The following is a 9,032-nucleotide window of genomic DNA, read 5'->3' on the forward strand; positions in this document are numbered from 1 at the left end:
TCGAGGGCCGAACATGCGCAGCATTTGCGATTGGTTCTCGAGTTGCTTCAGGGAAACCAACTCTACGCCAAATTCTCCAAGTGTGAGTTCTGGTTGGAGGAGGTTCAATTTCTGGGTCACATTGTGAATAGTCGGGGTATACACGTTGATCCTGCAAAGATTGAGGCAGTCAAGGGATGGGTTACGCCAAAGAATCCGTCAGAAGTTCGCTCTTTTCTCGGATTAGCCGGTTACTACCGGCGATTCATCGAAGGATTCTCAAAGATTGCTGTACCGCTTACCTCCCTTACTCATAAAGACAAGCCTTTTGTGTGGGGAACCGCGCAGGAGACTGCTTTCCAAACCCTCAAACACATGCTGTGCCATGCACCAGTTCTTACACTGCCGGACGGAAGCGATGACTTCGTTGTCTATTGTGATGCTTCAAACCTTGGACTTGGCTGTGTTCTCATGCAACGAGACAAGGTTATAGCTTACGCATCTCGACAGCTCAAAATCCACGAGAAGAACTATACAACCCATGACCTCGAGCTAGGCGCAGTTGTCTTTGCCTTAAAGATTTGGCGATACTACCTGTATGGTACAAGGTGTACGATCTTCACCGATCACAAGAGCCTACAACATATCTTTAACCAGAGAGAACTCAATATGCGTCAACGCCGATGGGTAGAACTTCTCAACGATTACGACTGTGAGATCCGTTATCACCCAGGCAAGGCGAATGTAGTTGCAGACGCCCTCAGCAGAAAGAATTACGTGATAGGTGTTCGAAACATCCAGGCTCAGTATAACCTCGAAGCTCTCATCCGCGAAGCACAACACGCTTGCTTTAACGAGCGTACGTTGAAGAAAGAACGAATCTATCACGATGGAACTCAGCTCGTGAGCAAAGCCAACGGGATATTCTATTATCTGGACCGAATCTGGGTTCCGAGGAGGACAGATTTGCGAAGGATCATCATGAACGAAGCCCACAAATCCCGATATTCCATTCATCCCGGTGCGGACAAAATGTACCAAGACCTTCGCTACAAGTACTGGTGGCCTGGGATGAAAAGGGATATTGCTCTATATGTTGGTAGCTGTTTAACTTGTGCAAGAGTCAAGGCTGAACACCAAAGACCTTCAGGCTTACTCGAACAACCGCCGATACCCGTATGGAAGTGGGAAAGCATAGCTATGGATTTCATAACTAAGCTTCCGACCACGCCAGCAGGTCACGACAGTATTTGGGTTATAGTCGACCGTCTAACCAAATCAGCCCACTTTCTGCCAATACGAGAAGACTATAAGGTGGCCAAGTTAGCCCAAATCTACACCGACGAGATCATTAAGAATCATGGTACGCCTCGAGACATCATTTCTGATCGCGATGCTCGGTTTACATCGAGATTGTGGGAAACTTTTCAAGCAGCTCTTGGTACGACGCTGAATTTGAGTACCGCATTCCACCCGCAAACCGACGGGCAGACTGAAAGAACGATTCGTACTATTGAAGACATGCTCCGTGCGTGTGTTATCGATTTTGGTGGTAGTTGGAGCAAACACCTACCGTTGGTCGAATTTTCGTACAATAATAGCTATCACTCCAGCATCGAAATGGCACCTTTCGAAGCCTTGTATGGTAGGAGATGTCGCTCGCCTATTGTATGGCACGAGGTCGGTCATTCACAATTGACTGGGCCCGAGATTCTGCAAGAAACGACTGACAAGATCCACCAGATAAGGGAAAACTTGGTGAAGGCCCGGGACAGACAAAAGATGTACGCCGATAAACGACGCAAGCCCCGCGAATTTGCAGTTGGCGACTACGTACTCCTAAAGGTATCACCTTGGAAGGGAGTAGTCCGATTCGGCAAAAGAGGGAAACTTGCGCCTCGATTTGTTGGACCTTTTAAGATTCTGGAAAGGATCGGTAAAGTTGCCTACAAACTCGAATTACCGGAGGAACTCAGCAATGTCCACCCGACTTTCCATATTTCAAACCTTCGAAAATGCGTAGCCGACCACGACGCAATAATACCACTCGACGATCTTCAGGTCAATGAGACGCTACACTTCGTGGAAAAGCCTGTCGAAATCATGGACCGACAGACCAAGCAACTCAGACGCTCTCGCATTCCTATTGTAAAAGTACGATGGGAAGGCAAACGAGGCGCGGAGTTCACTTGGGAACTCGAAAGTGACATGAAGGCCAAGTACCCGCAGTTGTTCAGATAGATCTGAAGCATCAAATTGGTAAAATCACACGGCGATGTACGGTTCTCGGCCTAATTTCGGGACGAAATTCCCTAAAGGAGGGGAGACTGTAACACCCCGTGTTTTCCCAAAAGTCAAAGTCAAAGTCAAGAGTTGACTGTTATTGGAATTAAAGATCAATAAAGATTAATTTCATTTTAGTTTCATTTTGATTTTCATATTATTTGGAGTAAGTGTTGTATAATCAAACTAATCGGCCGATAATCGAACTGTGAATCAACGACCGACTGTGAATGATAGGAAGTAACAATGCAATAAAGCTAGTCAATCAATAATCAAGCTAATCAAATCAATCATCGAACTCAAGTGTGGATAATTTTAGTACTTTTTATACGTGTGTGTGTGCCTTATGTGTTACTTGTGCATGTTTACTTTTGTGTTAAAGTGTGTGGTGAATCAATCAAATCAATCAAGACTCAAGGGTGAATCAAACTCAATGGAAATCAAACCCGAAATGGTTGTAAGGATGCTCGTATGTTAGATATAGTAGTTGAGACTAAAAGTAATTTGATTAGGAATTCTATCATTCTCAAATCATCGTTCATCGAAGTCGAAATATCAAAAATCGTCGCGAAATACTCAAAACAGGACAAGCCGATCGAACAGGGCAACCTGATCGAACAGGCTAGCCGATCGAACAGGCTGTTCGATCGAGCAGCCCACTCGATCAGGGATGCTGTTCGATCAGCTGACCCTTTCCTCTTTTGGAAGCCTATAAATAGGGCTGTCCTTGTCAAACTTTCCACTTTTGGAAAGCTCTGACCGACCAGCCTCTTCTTCTCACTAAATCTCAGATTTCTCTCAAACCGGTAAGTATTTCGCTCTAATCCTTGTACGTTTTTGTTCATTAATCGTTTCTCCATCTTTCTATCTTTCAAAACTTGGATTTCATCCATGAAATCACCAAGATCTAGGTGTTCTTGGGTGATGTCATCATGTGTTCTTCAAGAACACTAAGTTTTGACATCATTCCACCATGAATAGCTTAGATCTAACCGATTTCCACATAAATAACCTAAAATCTTCCAAAGATCTTAACATTTCACGGTGGAAAAGGATTGGAAGATGGGTTTTCATCTATCTTTCAACTCTTTTACACTCAAAAAGGTGAAAACGAGACTTGAACCGATTTACAAATCAATCTAAACAAACACATGGTTCAAGATTCGGGTTCTACCGAGAGATATACCGATTCGGATTAAACGTTAAACTTAAGTTCCAAACCGCCTCTGGCCGAGCTTGGGTGATTCCTGCTCGAGTCAGTAGACTAAGTAGGGACTTCAGCTTTGTGGTTCAACTCGTAGTCAAAATATCTCTAAAACATCAACAATTAACGGGAATAACCAAGTGTTAAGTGATAGGTTAACCGAATCGAGAAGCTGGCCGAACGACTACGCCAGCCGATCGACTAGGCTAACCGATCGACTAGCACCTGGGCCCTCAAACTCAAAGTGTAATATTGACAGAGTTCTATTCGATCGATCGAGCTACTCGATTGTAATCATTACTACTCGAATCATGAGATACTACACTTCAAAACACTTAGACTTTTCGAAACATTGGAATGTCACCCGATCGAGCATGCCAACCGATCGAGTGACATATTTGAAAACAATGAAGTGCTAGCCGATCGGTTGGGCTAACCGATCGAACAGCCCGTTCGATCGGCCAACTTGAAAGGTAATGCTGCAAACCTTCAAAAGTTCAAACCATCATACACAAACACATCCTTCTCATTAAAGGAAGAAACAATCCACTTGAAAGAACCAGCCGATCGAGCCAGCCGGCCGATCGAACGGGACGTTCGAACGGACTTTAACCCAATCGAACAGCCCACTCGATCGAACAGCTGTCCGATCGAATGGTCTATCCGATCCAGTTTCCTCTGTTTACTTTTTCGCATTACTCAGTGTATTGTTATCGAACTATTCAGGCTAACCTATTCTCAGTGCTCCTTTCAATCCACAACCAACCACTGTGAGTATACTCGATCCCTTTTTGCTTTCAGCACTTTTGGGTGTTACATACGTAATCTATCAAATTCACAAACAACACAAACTATTTGAACGCTAACCTACTTGCATGTATTGCTTGTCTAAATGATTGCTGTTTATTATGTTTACACGTGGAGTGCTATCTGCCTGCTTTAGCAACGTAGTACTATAGTTTGGACTCAGCACCCGTTCACACGGGAGTTGCTAAGGACAATTACTTGCATGGATTACAGTGGTAATCATGTATTGCGAACTGTCTCGGACAGTCAACTCGAAGTCGTTGGTATCGATGGTCCCATGTTGATAATTTACATGCATCGTTTGCCCTTGTGTACGTGCTTGGTTATGCGCAAACTTTTCGAACTTTATATGCTATATCAAACTTGTGTACTCACCTTTACATTATATGTATTGACTTTTATTTTAACGTATGTGACAGGTGTTTAAGCTACTAGCGTGCTAGGGAAGCGAGGCAATAATAAGCTTCTAGGAGCCTGTGACCTTAGGACAGTGTCCACATACCTGCTCCAGGGCCATAATTATCTGTAGATCTTGTACTGGCACCTGTAGTCAGTAGGATCTACAGTTAGCCGTCTAGAAGTCTTAAAACAATATTTAATTCGGTCTGTAATAATTAAGAATTTGAGTTGTCGGAACAGTTCCCATATTGTTTAGTTGATTTCTATGATAACTTGTTATTATTTGGGACACGGTATGGGACGTGTTATATAACTGAATTGTATGATAGTTGTTATGGAAACTTCTGAACAATCTGTTTCGCTCAGTGCCGCGCCCCGATGATTCCGCCATCGGTTGGGGTGTGACAATGTTTATCTGTAAGATTAACCAGTGTTGATCCTTGTGTGAAACTGGCATGTAGACCTACAAAATGTCGATATTTAAATGGCCGGATCAAATTATTTTTGGATGAAATTAATAAAATAATAAACAACTTTGTAGGTCCCCTTGAGTCTTATGGATCGTCACAGAATCGTCTTTCTAATCAAGAGTGCGGAATCCTCTTGATCAGAATTAGCAGAAAACGTGTAGAGACTGAAACAGCAAATCACTTTCAAACCGGATCTTTATTGATTATCTATCAATCTGATTACAATCAATCCAAGATCCCTAACCAAACCCTAATTTCGTCCAAACCCTAAAGCTCTCACAAAATTTGCTCTCTAATAACTGTTTTGGCTGATTCACTGATCAACTTATCAACCTAAACCCTAAAGCCTAACCTTGTTTATATAACACAAGGTTTGCTATTTGGACTAGGGTTTCCTACATGGGCAAGGCCCAATTCGTTTCCCTACATCCAATTGGGTTTAGTTTAGCCCAAACATTACAACTAACTATTACAAAGCTAAACCCGCTAACTGTTTATCGTTTAACTAATTACAAGATATCCAAAGACCAAATCTAAGCTGTTGTCACAAACATGCACCAACAAACTCCCCCTTGACAATAGCTTCATAAAAACTTTGTCTTGAGTCAAAACTTTGTCTTCGGTCGTCTTGCAATCTTCAAGTAATCTTGCACTGTCTTTGGTCTTTGGATAGCTTCAGCTTCAATAGCTTCTGTCAGCAACAGACTCCCCCTAAGCTGATGCATCCAATCACCAAATCTTCAACACGTTAGCGTTTGAGTAAACTCCAGTTCAGCATTTGCAAAGCAATCTTCAACTCTTCAATCTTGTTTGCAATATAGAAAGGAGGTTCTACCATGCAGCCAATCAAACTCTCATCTTCACACGTCACAACAACTTCTCAGCAACAAACCGCTTCAAACTGTATACTATAAAACAAACATCTCGAGAAACCATAAGAATTTTTCAACATAAGTTAAATAAATTATTATTTTTCAAGAGATTTGTTAAACTGTATAACAGATTAAGCATTTTCAACTTATCACCAACACGCAAAACATTTTGCTCAACACACAAGAACAACCTGTCTGATTTAAAATTTTGAACTCACTTACTAACACCGCCTCCCCCTATCGGTAACAATACCTCCAAGAATAACAGTTTTCCGTACGTTAAGAATTTTTAAACAGAAAATGACACTATTTTTGGATTTTTATATTTTTCTGAAAGCAAGTAAATACAAAAGCAATAAACACTCTATTTTTGTGAGAATCACTGGTAAGAAGATCATATCAGCACAATCAAACTATTTCACACAATTAGATAATTCTTATATAATTCATTAGTGAAAAGCAGTTCAAGACGATTACCAGTATGTTTTTCCACTTAAACAAAATGCATGAACATTTCAAGTACCATTACCATATGATACGTTAAGGTAATTTTATTACTGATATAAGAGCGTGTCCCACTTCAGGATATACCCCTGCGATCAAGGTATGCACAAAGAATCATCGTAGTAGGTGAGTATACTGAATCCATACTCTAAGATATTCTTACTGTGTCTGCATATAATATGTGTTATCATGTTTTGATTGCTTAACAATGAACACCCAAATAAAAAATAATCAAATCCTGGAAATATAAACAGCACACTCTATCATGCAAGTATCTTCCCTACCACATATTTCACAAGTCCAATCCTGAGTTCTGAAATCTTAACTGGGAATAGGTTGAGAAGAGAAAAGAATAGATCTTTAGTAGAGATGGTATAATATACAAATCAAATGAGATTTTCTCAATTTGATATAGGTTTCTTGGGTTTCTTTTGGGCACTAGAGGGCCTCTTTCGAGTGTATTAGATCTATAGCGCGACAACGAACAGCTAGGTCAGCATGTATCTGGATGCAGCAGAAGCTGTCGTTGCCTAGCACCTCCAGGTCAGCATATATCTGGATGCAGCAGAGGAGGTACACGACTTTTTTCAGAGAAGATTTCAGAATCAGATCAAAATTGTGTGTATCGGGAAAACATACAAACATTCAAATAGAAATGAGCTAATTCCAAGTGACTTTCTTTCTTGAGGTCATGTACAATTTTAGTTCTAACAGACAGACAGCCAAGATATCCCTAGATGAAATAACAGTATAAAGACCCAAAACTTCAGATTTTGGCAATCTATCAACGCAAGAATTAAGGTTATTAAACCATACACCACTGATGTGTTCCCCACTCATATTCAGTTCATTTAAGTTTATATCACATTGGTAAGTTGATTATTTCATGCTTTTTGCCTACTGGTACATCATATAATGAAGCTGCTATCACACTTAAGCAATTGAGGTTCAATTTCAGTGTGACAGTCTAACTTGCTGATGTACTATCATTTCTTCTTTTCACACAGTGATAACTCATTTTTGATTTTCTAATTTTTTTAGGTTTTGATTTTTCAATTTTTTTTATGTTTTTGATTTTTATGAAAAGCAATAAACTATTTACAAAAATTCTTATGAAAAACCAGTTATTCAGGATTCCTCATCCCGTTGAGTTCGACTAAGTGTTCAAAGCGAGCCCTGTCAAATGCTTTAGTATAAAGATCTGCCAGGTTATCCTCTGTGTCGACTCGATGAAGTTCAATCAGTCGCTTTTCAGCACAATCCCGTATAAAATGATGACGTATGTCAATATGTTTTGTGCGACTATGGTTCACGGGATTATTAGTTATTGAAATAGTGGCATTATTGTCTATCATAATAGGAGTACGAGTGAAATCCAAACCGTAATCGCGCATTTGCTGTTGAATCCAGAGAACCTGAGAGCAGCAGCTTCCAGCAGCAATATATTCAGCTTCACACGTAGAGGTAGACACACAGGATTGCTTCTTGCATTGCCAAGACACGATCCTGCCTCCTAAGAACTGACAACCACCTGTTGTAGACTTTCTGTTCGACTTGCATCCTCCAAAGTCTGAGTCAGTGTAAGCAACAAACGTCAAATCACTATCGGCTGGATACCATAACTCAAGTTTAGGTTTCCCCTTCAAGTAACGAATAATTCGCTTCACTGCTTTCATGTGTGACTCTTTAGGATTCGCCTGATATCTGGCACACAAGCATACGGCAAACATGATGTCGGGTCTTGAAGCAGTCAAGTACATTAGAGAACCAATCATTGCCCTGTATTGAGTAGGATCAACGTCTTCAGTACTTTCATGATCTGGGCCAAGATTGTGATTTTCACATATGGGTGTGTTGGAAGTAGTGCAATCATTCATTTTGAACCGACTCAAAATGTCATACACATACTTTGTTTGATGAATAAACATCCCATCCGCCTTCTGTTCAACTTGTAATCCCAGAAATTAAGACAGCTCACCCATAGCACTCATTTCGAACTTGCTCTTCATCACCCGCTCGAACTCTTTACACATGCTTTCATCTGATGACCCAAAGATGATGTCATCCACGTACACCTGTACAAGCAGAAAATCTTCCTTCTTCCTCTTGATGAACAATGTACTGTCGATCTGACCTCTTTCAAAACCATTCTTGATCAGATGTGAAGACAGTGTCTCGTACCACGCCCTGGGAGCTTGATGTAACCCATATAAAGCCTTATCAAGTTTGTACACTCGATCTGGATAATCTGGATCAACGAACCCATCTGGTTGTGAGACATACACCACTTCTTGGACTTTCCCGTAAAGAAACGCACTCTTCACGTCTAGTTGGTAAACTTTGAAGCCCTTGAATGAAGCAAAAGCTAGAAACAAACGAATTGCCTCCAACCTCGCCACTGGTGCAAACACTTCATTGTAATCAATCCCTTCTTGCTGATTGAAACCTTTGACAACCAATCGAGCCTTGTTTCGCGTGACTATACCTCTTTCATCCTTCTTGCACCTAAACACC

This window comes from Helianthus annuus, chromosome 2 (assembly GCF_002127325.2).
Source record: "Helianthus annuus cultivar XRQ/B chromosome 2, HanXRQr2.0-SUNRISE, whole genome shotgun sequence".
NCBI classification, from domain to species: Eukaryota; Viridiplantae; Streptophyta; class Magnoliopsida; order Asterales; family Asteraceae; genus Helianthus; species Helianthus annuus.